Source organism: Chiloscyllium plagiosum, unplaced genomic scaffold (assembly GCF_037043375.1).
Source record: "Chiloscyllium plagiosum isolate Xiang-an unplaced genomic scaffold, Cpla_swu_hap1 HiC_scaffold_6, whole genome shotgun sequence".
Taxonomy (NCBI): domain Eukaryota; kingdom Metazoa; phylum Chordata; class Chondrichthyes; order Orectolobiformes; family Hemiscylliidae; genus Chiloscyllium; species Chiloscyllium plagiosum.
The window spans coordinates 34,612,651-34,636,642 of NW_028270144.1; the positions used below are offsets into that span (position 1 = coordinate 34,612,651).

Here is a 23,992-nt window from a genome sequence, read left to right on the forward strand (position 1 = left end):
CTATGTCTTACGGTCTTATGGACGAGTCGGACTGAAGGGTCTGTTTCCATTCTCTATGCCTCTATGCCAGCTAAAACTCAATGCTGTCTGTAATTTTTTTTGAAATAAAGGATTATATTTTCAAATGTTAACAGGGTCAGGATCTCATTGTGGTCAAAAATTCAAGACTAGAATCACGAAGGATTCAGTTGGGGAAAAGAATGAAGAACCAATTTGCAGTCAGTTAACATTCTAATATTAATTAACATTAATGCACAGCTATTCAGTTCACTGTTAGACCAAGAACTGATGGTTTTTTTGATGTTTTAACAATAGAGTCTTGGGGTACTCTGACTCAGAATGTTGCAGTACCTGATGTTCTGCCTGCTCACTCTGTCATTTGGCTTTATCCTGCTGGATCCAGAGGCCTTCCTTCAGCAAGGTTTGTCATTTGTACCAAGCAGACAGTACTCACCTCTAGGAGATGTTTGTGCCAAGCTCATCACTTGCCCAAATAGGACATTCCCTTTTCAAAAATATTGCAGTTGAGGTGCAGACTCAGGACCGGGAATTCATCTGTGTGGACAGTGCCAACGTCCATTTTGAGAGTCAAGCCCAAAATGGAGGAGATGGAATAAAGTGAAAATATTACTTCCAAAATGAATCATCATGACCGTTTTTTTGTTTTGCAGCTTGTGATATGACAAAACACAAATAAGATTTCCTCTTTGAGTCAAAATCATAAATATATCCCTTAGTAGCCAGTTCATGGTTTTCTGTACAGAGAAAATCTTACCTTGTAGCTGTTACTTAAAACGAAGTTACAGACAAAAGTATTTTGCGGTTCTTTAGATGTTTAGAGTGGTTCTGTTCGATTACATTCTTTGGTCCTTTTTGTTTACTGAATTAGAGGGACATTGAAGGGTTCAGCAAATGAAATGATCCATTTTTAACAACATTACATTGATAGACAAGATGCAGCTCAGTTTTCACTCACCGGCTGGTTCCTTTCTATAAAAGAAAAAATTGTACTGTTTCTTTGAATAAAAACACTGTAGATTCATCATTCACGGGAAAGGATGTTTTGACTTTTTCTCTGAGCTTCTGCAGCAGTCATCAAAGGGATTAGGATAAAGGGACAGTTCAAATCAAGTTCAGTCCACCATTTGAAACCCTTTTCAAGAGACAGGTTTCAGGAAATCCAGAACACTGTGGTTTTTCTGTAGAAGGAAAAAAGAAATCATTAAATGTTTTTACCTTATGTAGGGATCTAACATTTACTAACTGCTGTGAATCAGCAATGTTTGCAGGGTTGAATTCAAGATACCTTACATGAAGGAATAGAGTGTCAAGAGTGTTGGATGCAGTATCCAGGTTTGTTGATGGCACTAGGTTGTGTTGCACAGGAAGTGAAGTTAATGGGAGTAGAAAATTGCAAAGGAATTTCTATAGGTCAAGTACATAGGCCAAACTGTGATTCATTCTGGCAATTGTGAAATCATTCATTTTGGACATAGGAGAAATAGTCCTAGATTATTTTCTAAATGCTCAGAGGCCAGGAATTTGGAAGAAACTGAGATATTTAAGGCACATGTACAGAAGTCTGTAAGTTAATAAGCAATAGGAACAGGAGAAGGCTGTTCGGACCCTCAAGCTTGCTGGATAATTCAATAGGATTGTAGTTGATCCGGCACTCCTCTCTTCCACTTTCCTGCCTTTCACTTGTAACTCGATTCCCCTATTGATCAAGAATCTATCCATCTCAGCATTAAATATACACAAGGACTCTGCCCTCACATTCTCTATGATGAGGAGTTCCAAAACCTCATAACCCTCTGAGAGAAAACAAAATTCTCTTAAATTGATGCCTCTTTATTCTGGTCCATAAATGTTTGTGGACAGATTCCAAATATAAATCGAAAAGTGAATAAGAGTTAACATTTATTTCTAGGAGATTGGAATACAAGGAATTGGGAGTTATATTCCACTTCTTAGTTAGATTGCATAAGAAATAACCATTTGCAGTTCTGAGCATTGCAGCTTATATATTGGCTTGGGAATGCAGATCACCCAGAATGATACCAGTGAAAAGGGCATTTGTCTGTGTGTGGAAGATTAATGAGAGATCTAAGTGAGTTGCTTAAGATGATTAAAGGATTCAGTAGGAAGGGGAGAGAGAAACTGTTCTCTTCAGAATAAAAGGACATAGCCATGAAAATAGAGCTAGGTCATTGAATGCTGACATCAGGAAGTACTTTTTCCAAAGGTGGTACTGGAATATTGGAACAGACTTTCCCAAAAAGCCATTGAGGCTGAGGATCAATGAAAAAAAGACACCAGCTGGACCTTGTTTTGCTGGTTAAGGGTACTAGAAATTAAGGTATAATGCCTAGAACTTAACACAGTTGCTCCAGATATAGTCAGATCTTTATGCATTAGCCACCTCAATGTCAAAGAGTCATTACCCCTTGTATTCCATCAACATCCCAGAGATGTTACATTGGAGAAGGAGGCCATTTGGTCCATTATGCTTGCGCTGGGTCTCCAATGAGCAGCGTGATGAAATGCCACTCTTCTGCCATTTTCCTATACTCTTGCACATTGTTACTACTTATATAATCACCTAATGGCTTCTTGAAAGCTTCAACTGAACCTGCACCAACCAAACTTCCACACGATACATTCCAGAACTGAACCACTCATGGGAAAAAGTTTTGCCTCAGATCACATTTGCTTATTTTGAAAATCACTTCAAATCTGTTCCTTTTTGTTTTTGATCCTGAGTGGGAACTGTTGCGCCCTATCAACCCTATTTAGTCACCTCATTATTTTGAAAACATCTATCAGATCACCTCTTAGCATTCTTCTCTTCAAGGAGTAGAGTCTCAAATTCTCCAATCTATTGTCATAACTGAAGTTTCTCATCCCCGCAAAAATTCAATATGTTCATATCCTTTTTATGGTGTGACACACAGAACTGTACACAATACTCAAGCTGACGTCTTAACAAGTGTCTTTTAAAAGTTCAGTGTACTTTCCTTGCTTTTGTATTTTGTGCCAGTACTAATAAATGCTGGGCATGGTTTATTAACTGCCCCCCACCTCTTTTGCAACTGTTAGTGATCTGTGCACATATACACCCACTTCCCTCTGCTCCTACATCCCCTAATGATTTGTACTCCTTCTTTTGTATTATTGTTAATGTTCTTTCTAGTAAAATGCATCACCTTTTACTTTTCTATGTTGTAATTCATCTGTCATCAATCGACCCTTGCCAGCAACATGTCTATGCCCTTTTGAAATTCTATACCATCCTCCTCACAGTTTAAAATTCTTCCAAGTTTCAAATCACCAACTTTTCAGATTAATTTGGTAGCTGTGCACTAATGGTTAATGATATCTGTTAATGTACCTTAAACATCTCTGCTCCTTGTCTAACATAGAGATGGGTGAAAAAGGTAAAGATGTCATAGACTTATAGAACAGTTGATCTTCCGTAATTACACCGGCACCACTCCCTCACCTCTTCCTCTGCTACATTGATGACTGCATTGGCGCCACCTCGTGCTCCCGCGAGGAGGTTGAGCAATTCATCAACTTCACCAACACATTCCACCCTGACCTTAAATTTACCTGGACCATCTCTGACACCTCCCTCCCCTTCCTGGACCTCTCCATCTCCATCAGTGACGACCGACTTGACACTGACATTTTCTACAAATCCACCGACTCCCACAGCTACCTGGATTACACCTCTTCCCACCCTATCTCTTGCAAAAATGCCATCCCGTATTCCCAATTCCTCTGCCTCCGCCGTATCTGCTCCCAGGAGGATCAGTTCCACCATAGAACACACCAGATGGCCTCCTTCTTTAGAGACCGCAATTTCCCTTCCCACGTGGTTAAAGATGCCCTCCAATGCATCTCGTCCACATCCCGCACCTCCGCCCTCAGACCCAACCCCTCCAACCGCAACAAGGACAGAACGCCCCTGGTGCTCACCTTCCACCCTACCAACCTTCGCATAAACCAAATCATCCGCCGACATTTCCGCTACTTCCAAACAGGCCCCTTCTCCAGGGATATATTTCCCTCCCCACCCCTCTCTGCCTTCCGCAAAGACCGCTCCCTCCGTGACTACCTGGTCAGGTCCACGCCCCCCTACAACCCACCCTCCCATCCTGGCACTTTCCCCTGCCACCGCAGGAACTGTAAAACCTGTGCCCACACCTCCTCCCTCACCTCCATCCAAGGCCCTAAAGGAGCCTTCCACATCCATCAAAGTTTTACCTGCACATCCACTAATATCATTTATTGTATCCGTTGCTCCCGATGCGGTCTCCTCTACATCGGGGAGACTGGGCACCTCCTAGCAGAGCGCTTCAGGGAACATCTCCGAGACACCCGCACCAATCAACCAAACCGCCCCGTGGCCCAACATTTCAACTCCCCCTCCCACTCTGCCGAGGATATGGAGATGCTGGGCCTCCTCCACTGCCGCTCCCTCACCACCAGACGCATGGAAGAAGAACACCTCATCTTCCGCCTCGGAACACTTCAATCCCAGGGCATCAATGTGGACTTCAACAGCTTCCTCATTTCCCCTTCCCCCACCTCATCCTAGTTTCTAACCTCCAGCTCAACACTGTCTCCTTGACTTGTCCGGACTTGTCCGACCTGCCTAGCTCCTTTTCCACCTATCCACCCCACCCTCTCCTCCCTGACCTATCACCTTCATCTCCTCCCCCACTGACCTATTGTACTCTATGCTACTCTCTCCCCACCCCCACCCTCCTCTAGCTTATCTCTCCACGCTTCAGGCTCTCTGCCTTTATTCTTGATGAAGGGCTTTTGCCCGAAACGTCGATTTTGCCTGTCCTCGGATTTTGCCTGTCCTCGGATGCTGCCTGAACTGCTGTGCTCTTCCAGCACCACTAATCCAGAATCTGGTTTCCAGCATCTGCAATCATTGTTTTTACCAGACTATAGGGCTGCTCTCTTAGAGAGATATATGACTAGTGTTAGTTTAACTTGAGGCTGACCATGTCTCAGGCGAGGGGACAGGTTGAAAAGGATAGTCCTTCAAGGTAACTTCAGCAGGTTCAGGAATTGAACTTACACTGTTGGCATCACTCTGCATTGATACCCAGATTCGAGAGTGTGCTGCTGGAAAAGCACAGCAGGTCAGGCAGCATCCGAGGAACAGGAGAATCGATGTTTCAGGCATAAGCCCTTCATCAGGAATGCGGCTTGTGAGCCAAGGGGTAGAGCAATAAATGGGAGGGGGTTGGGTCTGGGGAGAAAGTACACCCCCCACCAACACACCCTCTCCTCCTGGCACCTTCCCTGCCACCACAAGAATTGCAAAACCTGCACCCACACCTCCCCCCCTCCCCACCTATCCCCCCAACTCCATTCAAGGACCAAAAGAGCATTCCATATCCATCATAGATTTTCCTGCACTTCCACACATGTCATTTACTGTATCTGTTGCTCCCAAAGTGGTCTCCTGTACATTGGAGAGACCGGACACCTACTCGCAGAATGCTTCAGAGAACATCTCCAGGACACATGCATGAAGCAATCTCCCCGCCCCATGGTCGAACACTTTAACTGCCCCTCCCATTCCACCAAGGACATGCAGGTGCAGCGCCTCCTCCATTGCCAAAGCCTAACCACCCAACGCCTGGATGAAGAATACCTCATCTTCTGCTTTGAGACCCTCCAACCACATGGGATTAATGTGGATTTCAGCAGTTTCCTATTTTTCACCCCTCCCCTCACCTTATACCAGATCCAACCTTTCAACTCAGCACTGCCCTCTTGACCTGTCCAACCTGTCCATCTTCCTTCCCATCTATCCGCTCCACCCTTCTCTCCAACCTATCACCATTACCCCCACCTTCATCCACCTATCGCACTCTCAGCTAACAAGACCTAACAAGAGAATCGTGGGGATAATGGTCTTTATGGAATGCAGATAGGAGAGGGGAGGGAAATATATCTCTGCTGGTGGAGTCCATTTGTAGGTGGCAGAAATGGCAGAGGATGATGTGATGTATCTGGAGGTTGGTGGGGTGGAAGGTGAGGACCAGGGTGGTTCTGTCCTTGTTGCGGCTGGAAAAGGTGGGGTCTGAGGGGGAAGGTGTGGGAAGTGGATGAGATGTGCTGGAGGGCATCATCAACCATGTGGGAGGGAAAATTGCAATCTTTGAAGCTGGAGGCCATTTGGTGTGTTCTGTGGTGGAACTGGTCCTCCTCGGAGTAGATGTGGTGGAGGCGGAGGAATTGATACTCAGAAGTTCAGTTAACTGAGCTAACCATGGATCCTCACTGTCATAATTTTCTTCCTGTAAGAGAGAGGACATCTTATAAAATCTTGAACACGATAAAGTTTTTTTTGGTTTGATGTCAGATTTCATCATTCAATGTCATAATGAGATGGAATGACAATGTGCTGTGCTACCAAGCAACAAGTCAATTTCAACGTTCATAATTCAAATTGTTAGTCCTTTTGTTTTCAATATCATTGTCTTTTGTAATTTATTTTGAGAGTCATAGAGTCACTAGGACCAAGAGTGAAAAACATTTGGACATATAAATCCATGCCAGATCTCTGTAGAATAAACAAATTTGCCTGTTCCATCCCTATGGTGAAGTTTATTTCTCTCAAATGTCTATCCAATTTCTCACTGATTTCATTCAGCATTTATGTTTCCACCAGGCATAGAGGCAGTTAAGTCCCTGTTTTCATTAATACTGCATGAAAAGATCTTCCTCACATCTTCCCCTGTATTTTTGACTAAATTCTTAAATCTGTGTTCCCCCATCCCTCCGCCATCAGCTAACAGAAGCAACTTTTCATTTCCTAGCTTATCTAAATTGCTATGCTCATCTACCAGATATTCCCTTAATCTCTTGTGCTCCAAGGAGAATGGTCCCAACATCACCAGCTCTGTCGCAAAATTTTCTATGGAACCATATTAATAAATCCCTTCTGCACCTTTTTAAGTACCTTCACAGTGCTCCAAAAGTATGGTGACTTGAAGTGGATTCAATCCCTTAGTTCAGACCGAAGCATGGCTTTGTAAACTTTCACCACAATATCATTGCTTCTGTTATTGATATAACTGCATACAGGGTGATTTGAAAAATTCATGAGCTCCGTTTGAATTCTTTCCATAAGTAGCTGCAGCAATTTTATTTGCTAAACAGCAACAAGTAAATTCACACTTGCACACACACCTGCAAACATGTCCATTCCTGGAATTTCCTCATCAAAGTCATATACTTGAATATTGCGTGCAATTCTGTTCTCCTTCCCATTGGAAGGATGTTGTGAAACTTGAATGGGTTCAGAAAAGATTTACAAGGATATTGCCAAGGTTGGAGGAGTTGAGCTGTAGGGAAAGGTTGAATAGGCTGGGGCTGTTTTCCCTGGAGCGTTGGAGCATGAGGGGTGACTTCATGGAAGTTTATAAAATCATGAGGGGCATGGATAGGATAAATAAACAAAGTCTTATCCCTGGGGTGGGGGATTCCAGAACTGGAGGGCATAGGTTTAGAGTAAGAGGGGCAAGATGTAAAAGAGACCTAAGCAGCAACCTTTTTATGCAGAGGGTGGTGTGTGTATGGAATGGGCTATCAGAGGAAGTGGTGGAGGCTAGTACAATTGCAACATTTAAAAGGTATCTGGATGGGTATATGAATAGGAAGGGTTTGGAGGGATATAGGCCAGGTGCTAGCAGGTGGGACTAGATTGGGTTGGGATATCTGGTTGGCATGGATGTGTTGGACCGAAGGGTCTGTTTCCATGCTGTACATCACTATGACTCTATGACTGTATAATATTTCAGAAATCAGAATAACTGGTATAAAAGAATATTAATTGAATTTATGTTCCGTATTCATTAAAAGCAACAGAGCATTTTTGCCCATATTTTCCTCTTGATTTAAATTGCCACTCCCACAAATTTGGCCACAACCCCAGGCTGAATTAATCACTATTGGGAGTTTTTGCAAAATGCGCCCATTTTCACAACTTCAGGAAGGCAATAAGAATTAAACTAGTTTGTTGGGCACACCTCAGAAATGCATATGTTTTAAATTAAACATATTTAAATGAAATTTTTGTTTCAATTCACTGACAAATTGACGTTTGCAGTCCAACATAACTAGAAATAGTTAAATATTATTTCGAAAGCAGATTTCAATCACTTGGAATCAGCCACAGGTGCTGGCTTAACACTACCTTTAAAGTACACTTTGTGAGAAACTAATTTTCAACTATTTTATAGATTAGATTAACCAGTTTTAAACATTTGCAGGAAAATATGTGAAAGCAATTACAGAAAATCATTTCCAAACTTTGCCCAATTTGCATTTAGGAATATGCAATAAAACTGAGCAGAAATTTAGGGGAAAGAAAATCACTTTAGAATCAACTGCAGCATTCGGAACAACTTGTTCCAGGATTATCGATTGTGGCCAAATCACGTTATTGTGTGTGAACTCAAAAATCTTCTTTAGGATGGAAATATAGTGACCTGCCTAAGCAGCAACAGCAGCAGCAACCTAGTGAAGAACAGTGAGCCTGGGGGTGAACAATGGCACAGCAGGATAAATACCCGAGGAGTGGGGTCCGTCAGAGTGAGCCTGGGAGTGAACAATGGCACAGCAGGATAAATACCTGAGGAGTGGGGTCCGTCAGAGTGAGCCTGGGGGTGAACAATGGCACAGCAGGATAAATACCCGAGGAGTGGGGTCCGTCAGAGTGAGCCTGGGGGTGAACAATGGCACAGCAGGATAAATACCCGAGGAGTGGGGTCTGTCAGAGTGAGCCTGGGAGTGAACAATGGCACAGCAGGATAAATACCTGAGGAGTGGGGTCCGTCAGAGTGAGCCTGGGGGTGAACAATGGCACAGCAGGATAAATACCTGATGAGTGGGGTCCGTCAGAGTGAGCCTGGGGGTGAACAATGGCACAGCAGGATAAGTACCCGGGGAGTGGGGTCCGTCAGAGTGAGCCTGGGAGTGAACAATGGCACAGCAGGATAAATACCTGAGGAGTGGGGTCCGTCAGAGTGAGCCTGGGGGTGAACAATGGCACAGCAGGATAAATACCCGAGGAGTGGGGTCCGTCAGAGTGAGCCTGGGGGTGAACAATGGCACAGCAGGATAAATACCCGAGGAGTGGGGTCCGTCAGAGTGAGCCTGGGGGTGAACAATGGCACAGCAGGATAAATACTTGAGGAGTGGGGTCCGTCAGAGTGAGCCTGGGAGTGAACAATGGCACAACAGGATAAATACCCGAGGTTAGGGGTCCGTCAGAGTGAGCCTGGGGGTGAACAATGGCACAGCAGGATAAGTACCCGAGGAGTGGGGTCCGTCAGAGTGAGCCTGGGAGTGAACAATGGCACAGCAGGATAAGTACCCGAGGAGTGGGGTCCGTCAGAGTGAGCCTGGGGGTGAACAATGGCACAGCAGGATAAGTACCCGAGGAGTGGGGTCCGTCAGAGTGAGCCTGGGGGTGAACAATGGCACAGCAGGATAAATACTTGAGGAGTGGGGTCCGTCAGAGTGAGCCTGGGAGTGAACAATGGCACAGCAGGATAAGTACCCAGGGAGTGGGGTCCGTCAGAGTGAGCCTGGGAGTGAACAATGGCACAGCAGGATAAGTACCCGAGGAGTGGGGTCCGTCAGAGTGAGCCTGGGGGTGAACAATGGCACAGCAGGATAAGTACCCGAGGAGTGGGGTCCGTCAGAGTGAGCCTGGGGGTGAACAATGGCACAGCAGGATAAGTACCCGAGGAGTGGGGTCCGTCAGAGTGAGCCTGGGGGTGAACAATGGCACAGCAGGATAAGTACCCGAGGAGTGGGGTCCGTCAGAGTGAGCCTGGGGGTGAACAGTTTGCCGTTGATTTAGTCAATTCAGTTCAGATTGGCCTCAATGCTCCTTGTGCAATATGTGGGAAACCAGGGACGCTTCCGGAGTCCAGGGTGACTATGTATGCAGCACGTGTGTTCGGCTATATCTCCTGATTTGCAATGTGGTATGTATGGAGCTGCAGATGGACTCAGTATAGAGCATTCATGAGGCTGAGAACGTTGTAGATAATATTTTAGTGAGCTAGTCACATCACCAGTAGGGGCTACGCAGGCATGAAGAGTTAGGTGACCATCAGGATGATGGATAAGTGTGGGCAGGCAGTGCAGGACTCCTCTGTCTGCCATTCCCCTCTCAAACAAGAATACCTCTTTGGATACTGCTGTGGGGATGGGGGAGTGGGGGTGGGGTGGGGAGGGGGATGGTGGACAAAGGCAAGAAGAGAGATGAGAGTCCAGTGTGTTAGGTAGGAAGTTGAAAAGCAGGACCTGTGGGTTATAATCTTGGGGTTCCATCTTGTACCGTGTACAGTGAGGATAGGAATAGGAAGATAGTAGAGTTGAAAGAGGTAGTGTTGAAGGGAGGGCTTCAAGCATGTGGATCATTGAGATGTCTTTCAGGACAAGTGGGACGAATACATGAAGAACAGGTTGCATCTACCTGGAAGGGCATAACATCCTGGCAGGGAGGTTTGCTCATTCCACTTGGGAGGGTTTAAACTAGTATGGCAGGGGCAGGAACCAGGGGAGTAAGTCAGTGAGTGACCAAGGAGGAGTCTGAGGCTGAGGCCAGTAAGACAAAGAGGAAGAACAGGCAGGGAGAGGTTACTGAACATGGTGGGACTGGTGGTCTGAAAATTATATGTTTTAATGCAAGGAGTATGACAGGTAAAATTTACAAATCACACAACACCAGGTTAGAGTCCAATAGGTTTATTTGGAAGGATTAGCTTTCAGAGCGCTGCTGTGGAGCAGGACCATAAAACACAGAATTATAGCAAAAGATTACATGCAGCTGAAACGATATATTGAACAAACCTCGACTGCTGTTAAGTCTTTCGCCTTTTCGAATGGGTTGCAGGTTTTGGTTCATTAATGTGTAAATCTTAGAACTTCTTTTAAGTCACGTTATCAAGATATTGCACAAAATACGGAGGCGTGGGATTGATGGTGATATAACGATTTGGATCAGAAATTGGCTAGCTGAAAGAAGACAGATGGTGGTGGTTGATGGGAAATGTTCATCCTAGAGTTCAGTTACTAGCGATGTTTTGGGTCCACTGCTGTTTGTCATTTTTATAAATGACCTGGATGAGGGCGTAGAAGGATGGGTTAATACATTTGTAGATAACACTAAGGTCAGTGGAGTTGTGGATAGTGCAAAAGAGTAGGTTACAGATGGATACAAATAAGCTGCAGAACTGGGCTGAGAGGTGGCAAATGCAGTTTAATGCAGAAAAGTGTGAGGTGATTCACTTTGGAAGGAGCAACAGGAATGCAGACTACTGGGCTAATGGTAAGATTCTGGGTAGGGTAGATGAACAGAGGGATCTCAGTGTCCATGTACATAGATCCCTGAAAGTTGCCACCCAGGTTGATAGGGTTGTTAAGTAGGCATACGGCATGTTAGCTTTTATTGGTAGAGAGATTGAGTTTTGGAACCATGAGGTCATGCTGCAGCTGTACAAAACTCTGGTGCGGCCACACTTGGAATATTGCATACAGTTCTGGTCACCTCATTATAGGAAGGATGAGGAAGCTTTGGAAAGGGTCCAAAGAAGATTTACTAGGATGTTGCCTGGTATGGAGGGAAAGTCTTACGAAGAAAGGCTAAGGGACTTGAGGCTGTTTTCATTGGAGAGAAGAAGGTTGAGAGGTGACTTAATTGAGACATATATAGATAATCAGAGGGTTAGATAGGGCAGACAGTGAGAGAGCCTTTTTCCTCAGATTGTGATGGCTAGCATGAGGAGGCATAGCTTTAAATTGAGGGGTGATAGATACTCAGAGAGTAGTCAGAGTGTTGAACATACTGCCTACAACAATAGTAGTCTTGCCAACTTTAAGGGCATTTAAATGGTCATTCAATAGAAATATGGACAAAAATGGAACAGTGTAGGTTAGATGGGCTTCAGATTGGTTTCACAGGTTGGTGCAACATCGAGGGCTGAAGGGCCTGTACTGTGCAGTAATGGTCTATGTTCTATGTTGTGTAACTTAAGGTTTTATAAAAAAAAAGTGACACCTCAGCTCAGACAATGCATTAAAGGTGTGAGGTTAGAGTCTGTCTGTATCCCAATCTTGAGTTAACTGGTTCTATTTCCAAACTAGAATTTGTAAAATATTACATGGATTGACTGCCTGCAGATTGTACACTTTTGAGCAAAATAGAATGTATCTGCAAAAATAATTCTGCAAATACAAATTCATCCCATAGACTTATATATGTGTGTGCATGAGAGACAGTGTGAGTGCACATGAGAGTGTGTGTGTTTGTGTGTGTACACACTTGGTAAAGTAGTGCGTGAATGTGATGGAGTATAAATCTGTGAGAGGGTCTGTGCGTGGGTGTGAGTATGGATGGTGTATATGTGTGCGCATGAGAGAGAGCATGTGTATGAGAGAGGGTCTGCGTGAGTGTGTGTGTGTGTGCGTGTGTGTGTGTGGCTGTGTGCATGAGAGAGGGTATGGTGTAATTGGGTCACCTGTAGTGTAACATGAACCCAAGGTCCTGTTGAGGCCATCCACATGGGTTCTGAACTTGGCTATTAGCCTCTGCTCAGCTACTCTACTTTGTTGCATAGCCCGAAGTCCGCCTTGGAGGATGGTCACTTAAAGATCTGAGGCCATATGTCCCTGACCACTGAAGTGTTCCTTGACAGAGAAGGAACACCCCTGTCTGGCGATTGTTGTGTGGTGTCCATTCATCCATTGTCATAGCCTCTGCTCTGTCTTGCCAATATACCATGCAGCTTATGAGATTGACAACGTTAGCTGAGACACAAGAGGACTTGCCGCATTCATAGTGGGTGGTGTCCCCAGGTGTAATGGTAGGATCCATCACTCTGATACATCTTGCAGTGGTTGCCATGACAAGGTCGATGTTGTCCTGAAGGCTGGGCAGTTTGCTGTGACCAATGGTCTGTTTAAGGTTTGGCGGTTGTTTAAAGGTGAGAAGTGCAGGTGTAGGGAAGATCTTGGTGAGGCGCTCATCCTCAGTGATGATGTGTTTCAGGCGGCGAAAAATATGACGTAGTTTCTCTGCTTCTGGGAAGTTCTGGACTTCTGTCGAGAGATATCAGAGTTAAGGTTTCAGTATCAGTGACTCTTCCTCAACTAATAGTTGCTAGGAAAGAGTTGTTTTTTTACACATAAAATAAGGTGTGGGGCAGGGGTAAAGAGTAAACAATAGATGGAGATAGAGCCAAAGAGAGAGAAGAACAGTTGGACAGATGATCAGCCTGGGAGAATGAACACTTTTTTAATAGGGACTATTAGTGATTAACAATGGGTTTTGTATAATAGCAAACAATGTGATAATACGGTGTGGTGTGTGGGGGTTGGGGTAAGGACATGGGATAAGGTGCCTCCAGCCCTAAAATTGTTGAACTCAATTGTTGGGGTAAGGACATGGGATAAGGTGGTCATGGAGGCATGTAGCATGCTTGCCTTCATCAGTCAGTTAATAGAGTATAAAAATTGGCAAGCCATGTTATAGCTGATTTGAACTTTAGTAATGCAGAATCGACGTTTCAGGCATAAGCCCTTCTTCAGGAAGAAGGGCTTATGCCCGAAACATCGATTCTCCTGTTCCTTGGATGCTACCTGACCTGCTGCGCTTTTCCAGCAACACATTTTCAGGTCTGATCTCCAGCATCTGCAGTCCTCACTTTCTCCTTGAACTTTAGTAAGGCAACATTTGGAATATTCTGTACAGTTCAGGCCACCACACTACAAGAAGGCTGAGGAGACTTAGGAGTTGGTACAAACATTGTTTACAAGGATGATGCCCTGTTTGAAGGGTATTAGCTATGAGGAGAGATTGGATAAACTTTGTTTTCACTTGAACTTCAAAGGAAAAGGTGCAACCTGACAGAAATTTACAAAATTATGAGAGGAATGGATAGTTGGAGTCTTATCCCCAGGCTAGAAATGCTGATTACTGAGGGAGATAGATTCAAGGTAAAAGAAGGTGAGTTTAAAGGAAATGTGAGAGGCTCTTTTTTTACGCAGTGGGGTTGGTGCCTGGAATACACTGTCAGAGGAAGTGCTGGAGGTGGATACAATAGCAACATTTAAGAGGCGCCTTGATGGAAGCAAAACTAGAAATGGATTGGAGGGATACAGACTGCCTAGAGGCAAAAAGCTTGTGTTCAGCAAGATGTCACATGTCGGGCCCCCAGACTTGGTGGGTCGAAGATCCTGCACTTGTGTTGTATGTTCTTTGTTCTCTTTGTTCTTTATTCTTTGTTCATCAAATACTAATAAATAAACATGAAAAGGAGAAAGAGAAACGGAGTCATGTTTGAAGCTGGCAGATTGATTCAGAGTACACCAGGCGATTTTGATTTTAGAAAAGACACTTCTGTAGCTGTTGGATTTGTGGTTAAGGATGACCTTTAACCTCGATCTTTCACCCACGTGACATTGAGTTCGCTCTTCAGGATGTGCTGTTATTGTCTGAAGCTCTTCAGTGATCGGGTTATGTATTTGACACCTGTGCATACTGAGAACTTAGTTGTTTCCTATTTGGCAGACACACTTAATCACCCTATCATCTCCATAATCAGAGTGGATTAAAAGCCAGTTTCTCTCACAGTGCAACAGCTGGTACATCTGACAGAATAAAGAATGTGCTAAATGAGGAACAGTGATAAACAGCTGGCTTCATCCTTCTCATTTGCTCTCTTGTTTACGCTTGTAATATCGATGAGCTATCTCAAGAGGTTAGGTCAAAAATGAAAGATTTGTTGCAATCAATGTAGGGAAATGAATCCATAAAAATACACATTCAGAAATTGCAAATGTTTGCATAATGGTCTTTTATATGTTTGCAGTTCCTATATTCAGTCAAGCATGATATGGAAAGTATCATTGCCTTCTGGATTTATAGCAATTCAGATCAAAACCATCAACTTATGAAACAGCACATGGTTATCCCACACTTAAGTAGATTGATTTGAACCTGACATCCTCAGTCATGCTTAAAAAGCCACAACTTGGAGGGATTAGAGAGAGATGAGCAAAGGCCTTTTTCTCAGATGTTCTGAAGAAGATTTACCTGCTGCTCCAATAGCAAGGATTCCTTGATTTTATTGCAATCAAAGTGAGACTGTGTTAATTGTTAAAGTTAATGCTCAACTCAGCATTGACCCTTATCTCAGGTGCGGCTTTAACATATAAGGAAAGCTCAAACTTGATTCGATAATATTGTTAGGGACCAGACCAGACCTCCCCAAGTAGATTATGGAGTTAGGAGTCGAACGTGTGGTGCTGGAAAAAGCACAGCAGGTCAGGCAGCACCCGAGGAGCAGGAGAATCAACATTTCGGGCAAAAGCCCTTCATCAGGATTGAGGCTGGGATCGAAGGGAGTGATAAATGGAAGGGTGTGGGGCTGGGGGGGGGATGGTATCTGAGAGTACGATAGGTAGGTGGAGGTGGGGGAAAAGGTGATAGGTCAGAGGGGAGGGTGGAGCAGATAGATGGGAGGGAAGATGGACAGGTCATGAGGGTGGTGCCAAGTTGGAAGGTTGGATCTGGGATAAGGTCGGGAGAGGGGAAATGAAAAAACTGGTGAAATCCATATTGATGCCATGGGGTTAAAGGAACCTGAGATGGAAGATAAGGTGTTCTTCCTCCAGGTGTCAGGTGGTTAGGTAGTGGTGATGGAGGAGCCCCAGGATCTCCATGTCCTTGGCAGAGTGGGAGGGGGAGTTGAAGTGTTCGGCCATGGGGTGGTGGGGTTGGTTGGTGCGGGTGTCCCAGAGATGTTCTCTGAAGTGCTCTGTGAGTAGGCATCCTGTCTCCCCAATATACAGGAGTCCGCATTGGGAGCAACGGATAGCGTAAATGACATGTGCAGAAGTGCAGGTGAAACTTTGATGGATGTGGAAGGCTCCTGTTGATAGAGATGGAGATGTCCAGGATGGGGAATGGTGCTATGGAAGATGGACTATTCCACGTAACTGACAAAGAGACAAGCATAGCTGGGGCCTATGCTAACCCTTTTGTCTGGAGGAAGTGGGAGGATTCAAAGGAGAAATTAAACCAGCTCAGCCAAATGAATTAGAGTGTCAGTGGAAGAGTATTCGTGGGGACATTGGGAGTGGAAGAAATGGAGGGCTTGGAGGCCTTGGTCATGGCGAATGGAGTTGTAGAGGGATTGGATGTCCATGAGTATTCCTACCTAAGATCCACAATCCTGACTACCCCAGGAAACCCATCTTTGGGCCTACTCTTGCCCCATTAAACTCATCTCCACATTCCTCGATAATGTCTTATCCTCCTGGTCCAGGAACTCCCCACATACATTCGGGACACCACCCATGCCCTCCACCTCCTCCAAGCCTTTTGTTTCCCTGGCCCCCAATGCCTCATCTTCACCATGGACATCCAGTCCCTCTACAAATCCATCCGTCATGACCAGGGCTTCCAAGCCCTCTGTTTCTTCCTTGCCCGATGTCCCCACCCAGTACCCTACCGCTGACACTCTAATTCATTTGGCTGAACTGGTCCTCACCCTCAATGATTTCTCCTTTGAATTCTCCCACTGCCTCCAGATGAAAGGGGTAGCCATGGCCACCCGCATGGGCTCAGCTATGCCTGTCTCTTTGTCGGTTACATGGAACAGTCCATCTTCCGTAACACCATTCCCCATCTTTTCCTCTGCTACATTGATGACTGCATTGGTGCTCCAACGAGGAAGTTGAACAGTTCATCAACTTTGCCAACACATTCCACCCTGACCTTAAGTTCACCTGGACCATCTGAGACACCTCCCTCCCCTTCCTGGACCTCTCCATCTCCATCAATGGGGACTGACTCAACACGGACATCTTCTGCAAACCCACTGATTCTTACAGCTACCTGGACCCACCCTGCCTCCTGTAAAGATTCTATCCCTTATTCCCAATTCCTCTGCCTCTGCTACATCTGCTCCGAGGAGGACCAGTTCCATCACAGAACACATCAGCTAGCCTCCTTCTTTAAAGATCACAATTTTCCCTCTCACCTGGTTGATTACGCCCCCCCCAGCCCATCCCGCACCTCCGCCCTCAAACCTCGCTCCCCCCAACCGCAAGAAGGGTAGTATCCCCCGCACACACCCCCACCCGCACCCCGGTCCTTACCTTCCACCCCAATAACCTCCGTATACATCACATCATCCTCTGCCATTTCCGCCACCTACATACGAACCACACCAACAGAGATATGTGTCCCTCCCGACTCCTATCCACCTTCCATAAAGACCATTCCCTCTGCGAATGTCTCGTCAGGTCCATGTCTCCCACCAACCCACCCTCCCCTCCCAGCACCTTCCCCTATCAACGCAGGAATTGCAAAACCTGCAGCCACACCTCCCCCCTCACCTCCGTCCACGGCCCCAAAGGAGCTTTCCACATCCATCAAAGTTTCACCTGCACTTCCATATATGTCATTTATTGAACCCATTGCTCACGATGCAGTCTCCACTACGTTGGGGAGATAGGACGCCTACTCACAGAGCGCTTCAGAGAACATCTCTGGGACACCCACACCAACCAACCCCACTGCCCTATTGCAGAACACTTCAACTCCCCCTCCCACTCCGTCAAGGACATTGAGGTCCTGGGCCTCCTCCATCGCCACTCCCTAAACATCTGATGCCTGGAGGAAGAACTCCTCATCTTCCATCTCGGGACCCACCAGCCCCGTGAGATTTATGTGAATTTCACCAGTTTCCTCATTTCCCCTCCCCCACCTTATCCCAGATTCAACCTTCCAACTCGGCACTGCCCTCATGACCTGTCCTACCTGTCCATCTTCCTTCCCATTTATCCGCTCCAACCTCCCCTCTGACCTATTACCATTACCCCCAACACCAGTCACCTGTCTCACTCTCAGCTACCTTCCCCTAAGCCCCTTCCCCTCCCATTTATCTCACCAGCCCCTGTCCCCAGCCTCATTCCTGATGAAGGGCTTTTTCCTGAAACGTCGTTCCTCCTGATCCCCGGATGCTGCCTGTACATTTCCACTACCACACTCTTGACTCCAATCTCCAGCATCGGCAGTCCTCGCTTTCACCTATGATATGGAGATAGCCTGGACCTTAACTTTAATGTTTTTCGTGTAAGGCACTGTGTTCCAGATATGATTTGATTGGTCCATCACTAAGCTTTAATCAAAACACACTTTATTCTTACAGTTAAAATACAACAAAAGGAGATTAACATAACTGTACTCTATTGAAATACTTTATGAAACAATATATTATTTAATTAGTAAACATCAACTTTTCTCATATAAGCAACATCCCATAGACACACCCTTGGCAAGGCAATTCAGAGGCACAGTTACTATTCTCATGTGCTGTCCAGTCCAGTAGAAATAAACACCAAAGCAAACAATCTGCCCCTTTTGATTTTTTAAGAGGAAGCCTCTCTGTCTAACATTTCACTCTAGCAGCAGAGAACTCAAGTTTTCTGCTCCAGCAGCCAGTAAATATTCTACTCACCTGATTGTAAGCAAAACTAAAGTCTTTGGGTCTTTGTGAACCAGACCTTGACTATGCATGATTTTTTTTGTCTTAAGAAAAACCCAGGGAGAACACAGGCTGTTTCCCAACTATTTGTCTGAAGGAGGCATTTCGGTACCACTGTGACAACTCCCTTCTGCAAGAAATACAGCTCAGAACACATCTCTTAAAGGCACAGTATCATCACAATACAAAATATCATCTGCAAAGTCAAGCGTTATGTTAATTGATGTAGCTCAATTCTCTGTGTTTTGAAGAGAGAAGGCACTGTATATATTTATGTGGGTGTGCTTTTGTGTGTGTGTGTTTAGATCCAATGTGTCTGAATATTGGACTAAATATTATTTGAGGAGAAACATTTTCACTCAGAGGATGGTGGGGATCTGGAATCCACTGCCTGGGAGAATAGTTGAGGTAGGAAATCTGACAACCTTTTAAAAAGTCCCTGTTTGAGCACTTGAGTATCAGAACATTCAATGTCAATTTTCCTGCTCCTCAGATGCTGCCTGACCTGCTGTGCTTTTCCAGCACTGCACCCTCAACTATCATAACATCCAAGGCTGTGGGTCTGGTATGGGATAGTGGGACTTGTCTTGGCAGTAGTATATTTTTGACAGACTTGATGGGCTGAACGGCCTCTTTTGTACTGTGTATTCTGTGATTCTATAAAAGGAATGTCCATGCAAGATTCCTACCCTGAAGAGCTTAATCCCAAATTGTCAAGCACCAATCATTTTTCCAAGCTTGATGCCAAGAATGAATATTTACCAGAGCCACGGAAAATGACAAGATTTAAAACACTTTTTGGTTGAAATTGTTTCATTAGCTCATCATTTGGATTATTTGTCAGCCAGAACAAAGGCAAACAACATATAGATTATATCACTGAAAAATTACTAGATTGACTCTGCATTACGGATGACATCCCAATCCTTAAAAGAATATGAGCTTAGTCAAATTTCCAAAACTTCATGACGGTGACAAAGAAACATGGTCTTGTTTTCGACAGGGAAAAATGTTAGATGTTCAAAATGAGTCAAATCAATTTTTTCATATCAACATACTTGTCAAATGGTAATAGTCCTGAACCTACCAAAATAGAAGACATAAAGAAGATGACTACATTGTAAAACAACGGTGACTTACTAAGTTTGTTTCAACATTTTATTTCCCTATAATCTTAAATTTGGCACCAAAGCTTCTCTTTTTCAAGATCTTGTAGAAACAGGAGTAGGACATTAAGCCACTTAAGTCAGTGCCACTATTCCACGAGATCATAGCTAATTTGTGGCATAACTGTATACCTGCCATTGGCCCATATCCCTGAGTAACATTGCTTAACAAAAATATATTGATCTCAGATTTAAAATTAACAAGTGATTCTGCATCCACTGCCATTTGTGGAAGAGAGTTCCAAACATGTACCATACGTTGTGTGTCAAAGTACTTAGGGAACGGTCTGTCCCTAATTCTCAGACTATGCCTCTAGTTCTAGAATTCCCAACCAGTATAAATAGTTTATCTTCACCTGCTCTGTCTTTTCCTGTTAATGTCTTGAAGACTTCATCCAGATCACTCTTAATCTTCTAAATTTTAGAGAAACAACCTATTTTGTATAATCTCTCCTCATAACTTAACCCCCAAAGTCCAAATATCATTCGTGTAAACCTGTGCTGTATTCCTTCCAAGGCCAATATATCATTTCGAAGGTGTGGTACTCAGATCTGTTCACAGTACTCCAAGTGGGGCCTCACCAGGATTTTATATAACTGCAGCATAACTTGTACATCCTTATTCTCAGTCCTCCACATATTACGGGCAGCATTCCATTAGCTTTCTTGATTATTTTCTGCACCCCTTCATGACATTTTAAAGATCTATATACCAAAGCCCTTGAGTCCCTTTGGACATGTATTTAGCTTCATTCCAATAGTGCTGGACCGTTAATCCAGAAATTCAGCTCATGTTCAGGGGACCTGTTTGAATCCCATCATGGCCAATGTTGGAATTTGAATTCAATTTTAAAAACAAAACCTGAAATTAAGAATCTACTGATGGCCATGAACTCATTGCCAATTATTGGTCCAAAATGGGTTACCTCGCACTTGCTTACATTGATCTCCATTTGCCACAGTTTTATCCATTCACCGAGTTTATCAATATCCCTTTGTAATTTTATGCTATCATATACACTGTCTTCAATGCTGTCTAACTTTGTGTTATCAGCAAATTTGGATATATTACTTACTGCGCCATTATCCAAGTCAACCAACATTCCAGTAATGTCAGTAATTTGTCCTCACTTCTGTGGACATCTACCTTAGTTAATAGCCTCTTATGTGGGACTAAATGTCTTCTTATCCTCAAAGACACACACACACACCATGCATATGAAAGAAAGATCAGCATCATATTTTCCAAACTCTCAAAAATGTTATATCACCCAGCAAATGGTTCTTTGATATTCTGATCCCTGTACCCTTACCATATCAGAAGGAGTTTCAGCCTAGAAGAGGCCTCAAACTGTTACAGATTATATTACAGGAAGACCAGCCAATTTTGCACTTGTTTCTAAGGTCTTTACAATAACTCTTGTAAACTATTCCAACATTGAGAGTGAAAGTCTTGCTCTCCCATTAATGCCATGTTGATTGTTGTCCTTTTAATTTTAAGCCGTTCTGTAGCCCATTCTAGAGACCATGTATTGTGGCTGTTTGATAAAGGTATTAGCTGCCTTCAGAATCTTGCCCAAACCATCATTCTTTCTGTGTTGAAGCCTCATTAGCTCAGCTGAGATTCTCAAGCTGGGCTCAAGTCCTGTATTGGAAGTTTCTGTTTGTGTCAGTTGGTAGCAGTCTTACCTCTGAGTTAGGTAGTTCTAGTTTTAAGTCCCAGGACAGGAGCTCAAAAATCAAGGCTGACACTTCACTGCTGGGAATACTCTCTTTGGGATGAGATGGTAATCTGTCCTGGTGGAGTAAAAGATCTCATGACACTATCCTAAAGAACTGCATTGGAGTTATCGCTGACTCCTTGATTAACATTTACATCCCAGATAAAGTCACTAAAAGACATTCTGTAGTCATTATCCCCTTGATGATGGGGGAAGGTTGTTGAGTATAAGTTCGCTGCTCTACACTTCAACAGTGACTTCACTATGAAAGTACTACCTTAGCTTTGAGACGTCACTGGTGATGAAAGCGTGACATAAATGGAAGTCTTTTTGATTTTACTGTGTGAGCCAAATTGTTTGGGGAGGCCATTGTATCTGTATCTAATCTTATCCTCAAACCAACACCCCAAGCAAGAGTAATGCCAACAACAATTTGTTTCTTTAATAAAATGATGCTTCATAAAATGTCATTGAGGCAATCACAGCTTTCATCAGAGATCACTTGATAGCCACCAGAGCAGTTGATTTCCTCCTCACTATTCCAGAGACTGAAGCCAATTCTTATGCCTTCATCTCCAGTCAGTTAGGGTCAGACAAATCACCAAAGGTCAAAACATCAAAGCTGTTGCCTTCCTGGCATATATGGATCACGTTTTGCATTGTGTGCTGCATTTATCTTCAAGATATTGAGAAAGCAAAGAGTTGCAACTATTATAGTCTCTCAGCCTGAAAATGCTAATAGAATGTTGGGAGGTGCTAATATATGAAACACTATCCATTTCACTTGCTCACCCTCTGCAACGTTAGCTAAGATGCAACTGATGGGTCTCAAAAAAGAAAAGCTAACAAAAGGTTTTTCATTTCCCTTAACTTCCTTTTGTTGCAGGGAAACCTGACCTGACATAAAATTAGAAGCATCAGCTGAATCCACCTACATGCTCAGGCAAAATCCTTTGGGATTCTGTCAAGGCAAACAGAGGACGCAGACCAGTAATTCCCAGTGTAGCTTCCAAAACAGGAATGGGTAAAGAGGCAATAGTGTACAGTGAACTTCATAATTTCTCCAAACACAATGAACAGGAGGGTGGCCGTAGAACATTGCAGGTAATGTTCTGCATATGCAAAAGTTGTGAAATTGTAGAGTTAGTACAGCATTCATATGGTATGGTACCGTAGCTAAACATGTGTGCATCATTCAAAAAGTGAAAGGCCATAACATGAAATCCAAATAAATTTTTAAATTTAACATGGAGTCAAATCACAATTTCCATAATCCATGAAACTGCTATATATAATCCCCAGCTCAGAAATGCCTGCATTTCGTTGCTAGTTGTAGCAATTGTTTCATTATTGCCTTTATCACAATAAAAGGACTCAAAATCACTGTTTTCTTGTTTGCTTTGACAAAGTTCCCTTGATAGCTTTCAACTAGCCCTTTGATGTTACCCCTTATGATCACAGCCCACCTTCTCAAATTGGTGTACTTGTTTAGTGGAAGTAAACCATCTTTCTCTTTCACTCAAGGTTTTAGGATCACAGCATGGATTCATTAGATACATGTTTTGGTATAGTTTCTAGAATAGCGTCCAACAGTTATGAGCAGTATTCTAAATGCATCAAATTCTCAACAATGACATGCACCAGAGCAGTCCTTGCTCTCCAAAGAAAATACAATTAGAAAGGGTTTACCTCTTCCCTTGATCACCCCTACTGAACCTGATTGCTACTGGTCAGACTTTAATCTTAATCACCATTCCCCATCCCCTATAATGTTGCTGGTATGTCCATGATGATTGAATCTGGTGTTTTTGCCCATATTACACACCATTTTAACAGATAGCAATTCAGCAGTAACATGGAAACAAAGCATCATTCACCAGATACTGAATTGAACCGGCCATATAAATACTCTGACATTATAGACAGATCAGAGGCTTTATATACTATGGCAACTCTCGGCTGCTCAAAATCTGTCCATCATTTACCACCTGATGAAGGAGCAGTGCCATGAAAGCTAGTGCTTCCAAATAAACCTGTGGGACTATAACCTGGTGTTGTGTGATTTTTAATTTCATCGTTTACTGGGCACAAGTCAGGAGTGTGATGGAATGGTATCCACTTGCAGCTTCATCAATACACAAGAAGCTCGATCCCATTGAGGATGAAGTATTCTGCTTGACTTCCATCCACTACCACCAACATTAACATTCATGATCATTGACAAACTGTCAACATTGTGTACCGTCCACAATATGCACTGCAGTAACTTGCCAAGTAACTCCTTCAATAGCACCTTCCAAACCTGTAAACTCTACCATCTAGGAAAAAACAAGGGCACTAGGTACTTGGGAACATCACTACCTTCAATTTCCCCTCCAACCCACACACCATCTTGATTTGGAAATATATCAATATTCCTTCACTGTCACTTGGTCAATCTTCTGGAAGTCCCACCATAAACTGCACCATGGATATTATACCATAAAGACAGCAATGGTTC

At 43.8% G+C, this 23,992-nt stretch overlaps 2 long non-coding RNA genes across 1 annotated transcript in view; one reads left to right on the forward strand and one right to left on the reverse strand.

Moving 5' to 3' along the window:
- Positions 1-1,194, reverse strand: part of LOC148149742 (uncharacterized) — a 79,481-nt gene extending 78,287 nt beyond the window's left edge. Inside the window, exons 1-2 of the long non-coding RNA XR_015757411.1 lie at positions 977-1,194; positions 776-880 (exon numbers count right to left, since the gene is read on the reverse strand). This is a non-coding gene — a long non-coding RNA (uncharacterized LOC148149742). The remainder of the gene's footprint in view (positions 1-775; positions 881-976) is intronic.
- The window catches only part of LOC148149741 (uncharacterized), a 461,686-nt gene that overhangs the window by 367,700 nt on the left and 69,994 nt on the right, over positions 1-23,992 (forward strand).